The following is a 13,258-nucleotide window of genomic DNA, read 5'->3' on the forward strand; positions in this document are numbered from 1 at the left end:
TTGTCCCGCTCTGCTCTGCGCTGGGGCGGCCTCACCTGGAGCATTCACTGTGTGCAGGGCTGGGGACACAGGAGAAAAGGAGGTAAAGCTGCTGGAGAGTGTCCAGAAGAGGCTACGAAGTTGGGGAAGGGTTTGGAGGGGAAGCTGTATCAGGAGCAGCTGAAGTCCCTGGGTTTGTTCAGCTGGAGCAGAGGAGACTGAGGGCAGAGCTCATGGGGCTGCAGCTCCAGCAGGGGAGCAGGAGGGGCAGGGCTGAGCTCTTCTCTCTGTGACAGTGACAGAACCCAGGGAATGGCAGGAAGACGTGCCGGGAAGGGTCAGCTGGACATGAGGAAAAGGTTCTTCACCCAGAGGTGCTGGACACTGAACAGGCTCCCCAGGGAGAGGTCACGGCCCAACCTCACAGTGTTCAGGAAGAGACTGGACATCGTCCTCAGACACACGGGGTGACCTGTGGGGTGTCCTGTGCAGGGACAGGAGTTGGGCTCCATGATCCTGTGGGTCCTTCCAAATCAGGACATTCTAGGATTTTATGATTCTGATCTTGGTCTTCACCACCATTGGTCGGTACGGCTGTCAGTCTCTTCCCCTGAGCTGATCCTGCAGCTGATTGGCTGCCTGGGCCATGAGTCTGCCTGGTTTGGGGCCCACCCTCCCCTGAGGTGATGCTCTCCCTGATTGGCTGCCTGAAGGGTCGGTCCCCCCAATAGTGCCCACCCTTCCCCCCCCCCCCCCCCCACCCTGAGGCACTGTTTCCTCTGATTGGCTGTCTGGGATTTCCCCCTGGCTCCTCCCATCAAATGATTGGTCAGACTGCTTGTCAATCATCCATGAGCACCACGCTGCCGGAAGGAGAACAGCAACACTTGCAGTGACTCCAGCTGGGAAGAGATGATTTGAGGGCAGGTTGGCAGCAGACCCTGAGGCTGTGCCAGGGGTGGCCACATCTGTGTCATTCCAGCAGGATTTTGGAAAGTCCTTTCCCAGCTGTGAGCGCCAGGCCAAGGGCATGGGGTAGAAATAGCCCCAAACTCCAAGGGCCCAAGCCCCAAACTGGCCTCTGTCCCCAAATTAATAAAACTTCTAAACAGACTCTCCCTATACCTGAATTATCTTCATTTTTAGAAACAAATGAACGAACAAACAAACAAACAAATGTGTACTTCTGGATGAGGATGGAGCAGGTTCGGGATCAGTACCGGGGTGCTGCAGGAGCAGGTGTCTCCAGCACGGACAGGCTGGACGGACCTGTCGACCTCAGCACCCCTGGGCCCACCATGGCCCAGTTCAGCAGCCCTGGGCCCGAGGGCTCAGCCCAGGGACAGCCCCACAACCAGGGTCAGGGTGGTTCCTGCTGCTGCCCCGAGGGTCACCAGCCCCAGTCAGCCCTGGGCCAGAGTGCAGCTGTCTGAGCTGGGCTGAGGTGGAAGGGGCTGGAAAACAGCTCATCGGGAGGAGGCGATGGAAGAAGGTGCCGTGTGTGTGGCACCGGGGATGAACTGACACCCTCAGGTTGGTGTCTGGATCAGTGCTGGGCTTGCACATGGACTAAGCCCCAGCTCAGAGCACAAATTGCTGTTCCCAGTCCTGGGTGCCAAGCGCTGCTCCTGCTCTCTCCTCCCCGGTGTGACCCGAGTGCAGGACTGCCCTGCCTGCTCCTGCCTTGGGGTTGGGGAACTCGGGGTCAAAGGGAAAGACAGACTCCTGCAGCTGTGGGATCTCTTAAGTGTCCTGGGATTGCTTTGCTAATCACTCTGTAACGTTTCCTGGGCTATGAACTCGATGTGTGCCCAGAGAGGCAAATAAGTCCATGAACCAACTTTCCAATTAAGGTTTCCTTCTTACAAAAAAACACACTTCCATTTTCTCATGGGCAACAGACTGAAAGGTGGAAGCTGAAGCAGCATGTGCCTCTTGTGTAAACAGGTAACAACAGATGGTTCCATTCAGTCGATCCTCAGTTGCTTCCTGCACAGGAAACCTCTCCCTTAATTTAATCTTTGGTGTACAGGCAGGGCCTTGCTGATGTTCCTGTATAGGCAGCAAGTGTGTGGCTGTCAGGCTTTCTGCAGATTTGTGACTGAGTTTTCCTGTTTCTTTTAATAAGGACAATCTTGCTGTGTACTCCTGAAGTCTCCCATAAGCTGGTGGTTCGAGAGAAGGACGGGGAGCCCAAGCTAGCTCAGGGAGGACCAGTCAGCATCACAGGCAAAGCAGACTGCAACTGGACTTGGTGAAAATTAATGGAATTTATTGACAGAAGAAACTGGCACCTCTCCCCTGTCTTTGGGCGGATCACCATGCACCCTGAACCGATACAGGCAGGTGTGGTCCGGGTGGCCCCAGTTGCTCAGCACTTGCAGCTGGATGTAATTCACGACCCCAGGGAGCTCGTTCTGAAACGACAAGAAGAAATGAGTCGCCTTTTCCTCTCTGGTACGTGACCACTGACAGAAGTGCCGCAGCGACGGCTTCGTTCAACAGCTTCCTTCCTGCTGCCCCGCGAAGGCTTTTGACAGTCGTGGTCAAGACGTTCTTATCCTGATCTCCCTCTTTGGGCCATGAGAACAGCAAAGGAAGAAGCAGCGACCAGATGCCTCAGCAAATACACTAGAAAGTTCTCGCCTGCTTTGGGGCACAGGCTTCCACAGTCAGAAGACCCAGTGGTGGTGTCAGGAAAATGCCTCATTGTCTTCTCTAGAAAGCCAAGGAAACAGAATGGCCTCCCTGTCACTACTCACTGCCAGCACCAACAGAATCCTCAGGAAGCCCAGTATTTCTGGTCTTTAACTGGCAGAGCAGCAGTCGTGCATCCTACGGGATGTGGCCTCTTGTGTGCACTTGGGGTCCAGACAGTCAAGCTGATTCCAGCTTCAACTGTGGCGCTTCTAAGTGCTGAAGTTTAAACCCAAAATGAAAGAGAAGAAGAGCGGCAGTCCAGCCATCTGCCACCAGGAAGTTAAAGCACAAGAAAGGCCAGCGTGGCACATGTTCAAGGACAGGGCTGCCTGTAGCCCTTTGGCAGAGAAGCCTCTCCCCATCCAGCCACATTTCTCCTCCTCTCCTACAGTTCTCCCCCTCTTTGTCCCCATACCTTCAGCTGGAAGGTCTGACTGGGGTTCAGCGGTGCCAGGAAAGTGAACTGTCCCAGGAACGTTCCCTGCTCCTCGTGTTCTTCCTTGAAGCCCTACAGAAAGACAGGGGTGGAGAAAACAAGAGCGTCTCATATCACTATGGGGAGACTGAACTTCAGTTGGTGAAGTACGGGGTTATTTCCACTATGTAGTCCAAGGACAATGAGGACAAGATGAGAAGCTGCAGGTGGGCAGCACGCCACACTTGCCTACTCAATGAGTCCAAGCTGCCAGTCAGAAAAGGAGCAGATGCTCCCAGTGAGAGCGAGGAAACCTGAGGATCACAAATGCCACTGGGATTGGAAGCCAAGAAGGTCTAGGACCATGCACTGTCCGGCTCCTTTTTCCTGTGGCTCCTGGAGTAGCATCTTGCCCCAGAAGGTTTTTTTTTTTGAGTGGTACATAGAATAAAAGGGGAATATAATGGGAAGGAAGCAACTCCAAGGAGCCTGTTTCTTCTGAGAGCCAGGAGGAAGCTTCAGGCCACTCCACTCTTAGACCCATCTTCACCCCCTGCTTAGAAATGTTGTGCAAGCCCCTGCCCCCCGTCTAGAGAAATCACTCACATAGACAGCAAAGTCCTTGGGAGCTCTGGAGAGACTTTCTCCATGGAACGCTGTCCCTGACACATGGTCCATGGTGACTGCTGTGGGAATGACTGGCACAGACAACTTGATGAAGATGTGTCCCTGACTTCCTGGGAAGGGCCAGCAGTTACCAGGATGATTTTCTGGCTGAAAGGACAAGAAGAAACAACATTGACATGGAGAAGGTTGCCCTGGCTCTCGTTCCTCTGAGCAGTGTGTGTGGCTCATTCCCTCGACCTTTGTTTTACTGCTTCTTGGTGCTCCTACCTCCAGAATAAGCTCAGGGGACCTCATGTAATCCATCACCGGCAGGGAATACAAGAAGACCTTTGCTTTGGCAGTCTGGAGGGTTGGAGAAGTCCTGGAACGAATGATGGCAGCCCCTGGAAATTAAAACATGAGCAAGATCATCAGGCAGTGTCAGAGCAATATTACACTGTTGACTTGGAAAAAGCTCCTCAGTTGTCATCCATGTCCTACAGTGGGTTCCCCTCTTTCTCACTGGCACGACCCCTCTGCAACACACAGCAGGGAGTCATCAAACTGTCGTATGGGGCCATGGGAAAAGACAAGAACGTGAGCCAGGCTTTCTGTGCTTCCCATGGGGTCTGGCCCGTTACAGCCTCTGTCAGTGGGGGCACTTTTAGGGCATGAGGTGACCCGTGACTTCTCACCCCTTCTCTCCTACCCCTGGGCATGTTCCAATGCCCATCTTGTCAATCTGGGCAAGAAGTGCTTTAAAACTGGTTTGTATGTACAATGTCACGGCACCTGCTGATTTGAGGGCATAATCAGGCATTGGGACCCGGATTTCCTCCAGCTTCTCCAGGGCTTGATTGATGATCTCCTGAACCACCTGGGAAGGAACACAAAGGAGAGCGGCTGTTGGAAGGAAAAAGAATGGGGCAAGCAGCTCCCCTGCAAGGCCAGCCAAGGTGAATGGGGACAGGGCCCATATCAGATGGAAGGAACACCCAAATTGCCCGGAAGCCTCCCAAGTTTGCTCTGCTGTGATTGATGGGATCAGAAAGGGGGGGCTGCTCACTCCAGTGCTCTGAATGCTGGAGCTGTGGGAAAGGGCTTTTCCTGTGGAGAGGCCCCAGGCCGGGCAGCACGGACAGACAAGCCTTCTGGGCATGAGATAGGACTGGCTTAACTCTGGACCTCTGAGAACATTCTTTCTTTCCAGTCCTCCCTTGAGGAGGACCCAAGATGTGGATGCAGAGGAAGGTACGACTCAGACAGCTGTCATTCCCATCATGCTCTGCCCCATAAAGAAGTGTGGAGCAACAGGAAAAGGAAGCGTGGCCATGACAGCACTTGTTCCAGCAGCACCAGCCTGTTGGCTGTGACAGGGAATGCAGTAGGATACGTGCCGGAGGGAGGATAAAACCCCTGAGTAGATCCTTCTGCCTTGTGCCCTTACCCGTCTGGTAAAGCCTGGGAGCTTTGCCTGCTTCACACCTTCCTGGAGGGCCCGCTCAGCCACATCCTTTGTGCTCCATCGCAGACTATAAAGCTGTTCCTGGAGCTTACGGAGCTGGTCTGGCAGTGATTGGGTTTCGCTCAGGTCTCCTAATTCCGCTACAGTGCTCCAGAGCGATAAGGCGCCGAGTCGTCCCATGTGGTAAACACCTGTCAGGCACACACCAGAGCTTAGAACTTGGTCTAAGGCTGGGTTGTGCCTTGGGCTGCCCTCTCCCCTTTCTGTGTCTCTCCCCAGTGCCATTGTTGTCTCTCCTCTTCTTATCTTTGACGGTGGCCATCATGGTGTACGGGCTCCTCAATAGATGGACGTTCCCTGCCCTGGACTGTGCTCCTTGTCCTGCAGAAGATTCTCACCCCCTGGGGCAGGAGAGCTCAGCCACGGCCTCTCCCTCGGCTGAAGAGAACTGGCTTAGCCCTCCTGGGGAAGGCAAGTCAGCCCTTCCTCACCCCCACACCCGTCCCGCTGGAGCAGGGACTGGCACAGCTCTGTCGGGGACTTTCTGCTCTCAGCTGAGCTCCTCTGGTCACAGCGGGGGAAGTGGAACACGACAGGATGGAGCCCCAAGTACCTCCTAAAGCACCATCCTCAGGTCGGAGCTCTGCAGGGACTCACCGAAACAGAATAGACCAAAAAGCAGCACCAGGATTGTTGCCTTCAGCGCCTTCATCATCCTACAGAGCAACAAGGAGGAAAAGGCTGGTGAAGCTGGCGGTTCCCGTGCAGATCAGCAGCAGGCCAGAGAGCAGCAGCAGGGGCTGCAGCCCTTGAGCCTGGCGTTCCTGGCGTGTGCGTTGGCTTGGTCCTGCACCAGCTCGAGTCACTGCTGGGGTTGTCTGCACCAGTGGGGGATTTGTCATGGCAGCGATTGTTTCGTTAGGGACAAAGGGCTCAAGATTGACTCCGGACTAAGAGCAGGAGCTGCAACGGGAGCTCTTGCCACACTGCATGTCTGTGGGGCTGGAGAGGGATTCTTTGGAAACAGAAGGGACACAACGAACACCTGTTTCTCCTGCCCACCATCCGATCACACTTGTGCTGATCCTGTTCTCCACCCTCCCAAGAGAAGGTTCAGCCTGTGCCCCTACAGGTCAACAGCTGCCAGGCAGGGGGTGTGTGTCTCCCCTCCCGCAGCATTTCTTTAGCAGCCGCGTTATCTCTGGCCCTTCTCTTGGCATAACTGCAGACAAATGCAGACTGGGGAAAGAGGGAGGGAGGCTGAATGTCAATGCGTGCTGGCAAGCAACGGGCAACCAAGGAAGCACCAAAGAAGCACTCTGCTGGCTGGGCCCTGCTGCCCTGAGCCTGATCTGCCAAGACACAGCACACAGCGCTCTGCAAGGGGGAAATTCCTCCTGCCTGTTCCAGGAGGCTCTCAAAAGGCTCACAGCGTACACTTCATCAGGAATGAACAATCCCCTTTTGTTCTCCTAGAGAACTCCTTGCACCCTTCAGAGGATCATGTTCCCCTTTCCTAAGGCAGAGCCCTGGTGAGGAACTGACTGGGTTTCTGAAAGAAACCTCCTCTGTCAGGAACACAAGTCAAATTCATGGCCAACAGAGGACACGCTGGTGTCCTTCTGGTCCGAGTGGAGAGGAAAACCAAGCAGGCTCAGGGCCATAACCCACGCTGCAGAGCACAATACAGGACTGAGCTGAGCTCTCACAATTACTACGGCAGGCTGTATCGGGGCCACCGCTTGGGACTCCATCCATGCGATTCAAAATAGACCTGTCCCTCATTCTGCAGAGATCAAAGGCTTTCTGGGCCTTGCCCCTGTGGTCATGAAGAGACTGAAAGGCGGCTGCTGCCTTCCACCAGCTCCAGACCGAGCTCTCAGGCTGCCCTCATGTTCCTCTCCTGTCCACCTGCCACCCACCCCAGCTGACGAGGTGGAAAAAAATCACCTGGGCAAAGGGGAGGAGGATTTTTAAAACATACCTGTTCAGACCTTCAACCTTCTCTGGCTGGCTCTTGGTACCTGCTGAGGTGCAGGTAACAAGCATCTTGCTCGCTCAGAAGTGAGCCAAGAACTCTGCGATCTCTGTTCCGTCAAGATCGAGAGTGACAAAGGCGCAGGGAGACCCCTGGTTTTATACCCTGCTGTGCCCACCTCAGCGCTGATGCTGCTTTGTGACATCAACGGCAGTGGGTGACGTCACAATGGAAGAGGCTGCGTCACGTTTGGAGGCAAAGTCCAGCCTGATAGGAGCGGGTCTTGCAGTCCTCTCTGCAAGGGAAGAAATCCTTCACCATAGAAAGACTGGAAAGGTACAGGAACATGTTACTCTCAGAAAACAGACACTGTCAACCACTCTTCCTCTTGCTTACTAAAGTTCAGATGGTGTGAGAAAAAAAAAACCACAAAAAAGCAAGATTCTTGTTCTTATTTTATGGAGCCCATTATATCAGCCACTCAACATTAAGTCCAACTCCAGTCTGAACTTCAGAATAAGAAATGCCATCTTAAAATTTCCAGGAAACAGAAGGGCTTTGAAGTGGCAAGACCAGAAAACATTCATGAAAACACCGCCATGCAAGTCCACACCCCTGATCACAGACCACCTGCCCCGTTACCTAAGGCAGTGATGTTCTCAGCTGATTCACAGCCACTGACATCTGGAAAACAGCACAAGGTCTCTTGTTCTTTAGCGTTAAGCACATAGGTTGGCACTGGAGCTGGTAAAAAAACCATCTACAGTCAGTCTGGTTTCATTGGAGGACATCAGGACAAGTGCAGTTCACATTCACAAGGAATCACAGCAGGTCCCACCAGTCCCTGCAGACCCCAACATGGCTCCTGTGCAGGGTCCCAAGGAGCAGTGAGCGCAGAACAAGAAACCTTCCTTCAAAAGAAGGTCCCCAGCCGGCTCTTTCCCCAAGCTGCACAGAGCAGCAGCTGAGAACAACCTCTGCCACAACTACAGCCGGCTCTGCCGTCTGCAGGAGGAGACCAGCTCCTAAATGATCCCCAGCCCTACAGACACAGATCTTCTCCAGGGCAGTGCCCAGCAAATACCAGAGCACAGCGACACCTGGTCATTCAGTTGAAGCTGCTGGGGAGAAGGACAGGGGACTAGAAAGAGACAAATCAGACAAGAGAGAAGAGAGAGGAGCCCAGAGAGAAAGAAACACACAGGGAAAAGGCTGGAGAGAGGGAGAGATCAAGAGAAATAGGGACGAGGAGCCACAATGAGACAGGGAGGAAGAAAGAGGAGGGTGGAGGAGCAGGACAGAGGGACAAGGGGATGGGAAGGAGAAGAAGGAAAGTTGGGTAGAGAAAGACAAGGACAGGGAGGGGGATGTACAGATGGAGAAAAGGAAGGACAGAGAGCAGAACAAAGGGACTGAGAAATAAAGGGAAGGTCAGATGGGGATGAAGAGACTGACAAAGGGAGAGAACCCACAGTGAGCTGGAGGAAGAGGAAAGGAGGGCTGAGAAGCAGCAAAGAGGAAGAGACAAAAAATAAAAGGCAGAGCCAGCTGGACAGGGGTCTATTGCCAGAAGCAATGGGACAGGCATTGGGGCAAGAATAAAGACAGAAAAGATGGGGACAGGCAGCAGGACAGAGGGACAGTGAGAGGATAAAAGGGGCAGGGAACAGGATATACATGGAGAAACAATCAGCAGTAACAGAGAGAAAGATAGAAGAGAAAAAAGAGATAAAGAGGGACATGGGACAGGGAGAGAAAGGAAGAAGGAAAGGGAGCAGGACAAGGATTGTCAGAGAAACACAAAGACGGGAGCAGGACAGGGGAACACAGACAGAGAAAAAAGAGTCAGGGAGGCAGCACAAAGGGAAAGACAAAAATGAGAGACAGGCAGCAGGGCACAGATAGAGGTAAAAAGGCCTGGGCTGGGCAGCAGGGCAGAGATGGAGACCAAAAAGCAGCTTTGGGCTGCAGGACAGAGATGGAGTGAGAAATGAAAGTGACAGGGAGCAGGAGAGAGTGACAGAGAGAGTGGAAAAACCACAGAGGGAGCAGGACAGCAAAACAGAGCGGGGGACAGACAGGGAGAAGGGCAGAGAAACAGAGAGGGAATGAGAGGGGCAGGGAGCAGGACAGAGAGCTGGAGCAGGAAGGGAAAATGAGATGGGCAGCAGAGCAAAGGGAAGGAGAGACAAAGACAGGGGCAGGGAGCAGGACAAAGGGGTGGAAGAAGAAAAAGTAGTAATGGTTCAGGACTGAGATGAAAAAACAAATTAAAAATACACCGGGACTGGGATGGAGTGACAGAGAAAGGGCAAAGGAACAGGGGACGGGACAGCACTGAAGGAATAAACAACTGTGGTGGGCAGTGGGACAGAGAGATGGAGAGAGGAAAAACAGAGCAAGAGAGAGAGGAAAGAAGGGGCAGCAGCTGGACAGGGGGATACAGCGAGAAAAGATGGGACCAGGAACAGAACAGAAAGGAAAGAAAAAAAAGGAAAAAAAGTAAGCAAGAGGGGAAAATGCACAAACAAGCAATCAGGTCAAGAAGCCGACACCGGGGGGGCAGCAGCTGGGGAGAAACCGGGGACACCAGAGACCCTGATGAAGCCTCTCGAGTACCAAGGATGGACTTCAGCAAAGTTATGGCGGGGTTATGGAAATAATTTATGTTTGATGCATTAACTAAGCGGGAGAAACAAATGAATATGCAATAGGTGTATGTAAGAAATACCAAGAACTGCGAATCACACACACGCTCAATCAGAGCAGCAATCTTCCAAGTGTCTGGCGCTGTAACAAAAGTGCTGCTTTTACCACTTTCCAAACCGTGTTAAAGAACCTTTTTGCCGACTTTTCGGTACCATTTCCCCCCGCCCAGGAGAACAAGTCCAGAGCAGCCCACGCACACCTGAGCCAGATGCAGCAACAACATCCCCAGGGCCCCAGTTGCAGGAAAAAGGGCCCTAGGGCTGGGCCGGGGGCTGCTCAGCCTTGGGGCAGCTCCAGGGGCGCCACGGCAAAGCTCAGCCTGGCCGCCTGCAGAGCCGCCGCCTCCTCAGCCTGGGCTGCGCCGCCATTGGGCGGGAGGGCTGTCAGTCTCCTCCCCTGAGGTGATCCTGGATCTGATTGGCTGCCTTAGGGGTCACTCCCCACACAGTGCCCGCCCTGCCCTGAGCTAATGTTTCCTGTGATTGGTCGGCTGGGATTTCTCGTTTCCCCCCTTACCAAGTGATGGGTCAGACCACTTGTCAATCATCTATGTGCTGCACTCCCACCAGCCGTGATTGGTGCAGCCAGCACGGCCCGCCCCTGAACGCTGCCCAGATTGGTCAACGCCTGCCACCTTTCCTGCAGGCCTCAAAGCCTGATTGGCTGGTTACATATCAATCACATGACTTGCCCCGCCTCCTCAAATGTGATTGGCTGTCCTGGGTCCACTGACTGCTCACTGACTTCTGGGTGGTTGTTGCCAGGCAACGAGCTCCACCTGAAACTGAAACTGTGGGCCCTGGTCAGAGGCCGTGAGTGATAAAAAACGTTGGGACTCTAAACATGAGGATTTGGGCCCCAAGAAGGAGGCTCTGGGCACTCAAAAGGACGGGCAGGTGCTACAGATGGCGCTTTGGGCCCTGAACACGAGGGGACCCTCTTGGTTCCCACCCGAGCTGGGTTTGGTGCCCGTGACCCCACGGAACAGACACCTGTGCTGTCCGGAGTGGCCACGGAACAGACGGAGCCCAAAGCCACGGACTCCATGAGCTCAACGGGGAGTTGTGACATTTCATGGACGTTTCACAGGGCGGCCCATGGGCTGAGGGCAACTGTGTGTGTGTGACAGCAAAGGGTGGGCAGGGGAGCGGTGGTTGGTGAGGACGTGTTGGATCGTGTGGGACCTGAGCCTGACGCCCATGGGGTGGAACAAGGGCTGGAGAAAGGACCGTCGTGGTGGCGACACTGCTCCTGCGTGGAGCTCCAGAGGCTGCAGGGGCATTTCTGCTCCACGGGGACCAGCACAAGCCAGTGGCCCGTTCATGTCTGTCACCTGCTCTGGGGCTGTGACCTCAGCAGCACCTGCACAGCAGGAGTGTCCTCACCGCCAGCACCGGCTCTCTGCTCTGGCTGCACCTCTGTCCCCACCTCCCCGTGCTCTCCTCCCTCCCAGGCACCTTTCCCACCTGCTGCAGGACCCACCAAGGCCTCTGTCTGTCTCTAGAGAGACTAAAAGGAAAGAAAAGCTTTCCACACTGATGCCATCAAATCAACGCATGAAATACAAACACTTTTAAGAGGAAGGGTAACCCTAACTTTTCCCTTTCTGAATGTTTATAATAAATGTACTGCATTATTTAAAAAATAGTGTGGCTTTAGTTTCTACCAGGAGGGTGTGTTCTGTGTGCCACTGACATTTCACACATATTATATGAATTTATTTATTCTCCCTGTTCAGTTGCCTTCTACACATCTTGTTATGTCCATAGGGAACCATCCAGAATTTGTATTTAGTTTTGATCTTGTTAGGTCAGTCGTTGCTCCAAATTATCTAATCTTTCATTTTTGAGTGCTCTCCTCTTGCATCCTTTGGCAGATGATGTTCTTGTCACCGGGTATATCATCCTTCCCACATATCATTTGGATGGTTCCTAGCTGATCCATGGTGCTTCATGTGTTCTAACTTCTGCTTTCGGCATTACGTGGTGATGTATGTATCTCTGTGTCTGTGTGGCAGGTGTTACGTCAGAAGCACTGTCCCAGCCAGGTCACTGCATCTCTTTCTCTTCTCCCTCTGCTGCCATCATGACTGTACCAGCTGTCTGATGTGCTTTCTGACTCATGGACCCTCATCCTGCCTCCCCTCTGCTGTTCGATCCTGTTCCTGCAAGAGAAGTGACAACCGGTCCGTGTCTCCCCTGTGGCATCTGGACCTTCCAGAGCTGGACGGCTGGTGGGAACTGTCACCATCAGCCAAGGCTCTGTGTGAATCTCCTCCTGGTGCAGGAACAGCTCTGGCTGTGCTGGGTGAGCACCGCGCTGCCCCAAGGAGAACAGCAACACTCGCAGTGACTCCTGGGCAATGGGAAGAGATGATCTGAGGGCAGGTTGGCAGCAGACCCTGAGGCTGTGCCGGGGGTGGCCACATCTGGCACCTCCCAGCAGGATTTTGGAAAGCCCCTTCCCAGCTGTGAGCGCCAGGCCAAGGGCACGGGGCAGAAACAGCCCCCAGCCCCCAGCTGGCTGCTGTCCCCAACCTGTGAAAACTTCCAAACAGGCTCTCCCTCTCGTCCCGTCTGACTCAGTGCAGGGAGGGCAGAGTTAACTTTTGAATAAGTTCTGCGGTAACTCGGAATAATGACAATTACTCGAGGCATTCAATTAAATCACAAATTTACTAAAAATTACAGCAAATAGTGGCTTGGCAAAAGTTTGTAACTATATCATAAATCTTAGCGAGACCTCAACAACAAAACACAACAACATTACTCTTAGGTGCCCATAATAAAGTTAGAAAGAGAGAAAGAGAGAAAGATTAAGATAACAGAGGAAAAGTAAGATTTCAGCACTCCAAAGGTCAGTTCATCCATCAGTGATCTCTGTAGTTCTCTTGATGGTGGGTGCGATGAAACTTCGATAATGCCGCACACACACCGGTGTCCCGAGTGAGGAGCTGTTATGCTTTGGTTCATTTGCTTGCGAGATAGGAGAGGGCAGCTCGGCTCCTCCCTCTGCTCGCTCTTCATGCTAATTAAGGAGATTTTTCCAGAAATAGGTTGGGTGTTTCAGCAAATAGGTCCATGGTCTCAAAAGTGCCTGAAAGTGAGTCGTTTTATGCTCTACAGATAGCTGTTGAATTGTTATTTCTCAGTGATCGCTGAATGACCTGCCTTGATTCCAGCTCAATCAGGAATGAGGACTTTTTCCTTGATAAGTCTCAAGGAAAAAACACCATTCATGCTTTTATCTCAAAAATTTATACCTTCTTTTTGCAAAGACCTTGAGGAACAGACAGAAGTTCCGTTACCGCGGCATTTATCTATTCCTGTCAGAAACTGCAAAAAAACAGCTGTTTAAGGCATAACATATACTGTTAATGAGGCCTTTGTTCTGCAAAGAATAGGGA

This window comes from Caloenas nicobarica, chromosome 34 (assembly GCF_036013445.1).
Source record: "Caloenas nicobarica isolate bCalNic1 chromosome 34, bCalNic1.hap1, whole genome shotgun sequence".
NCBI lineage: Eukaryota > Metazoa > Chordata > Aves > Columbiformes > Columbidae > Caloenas > Caloenas nicobarica.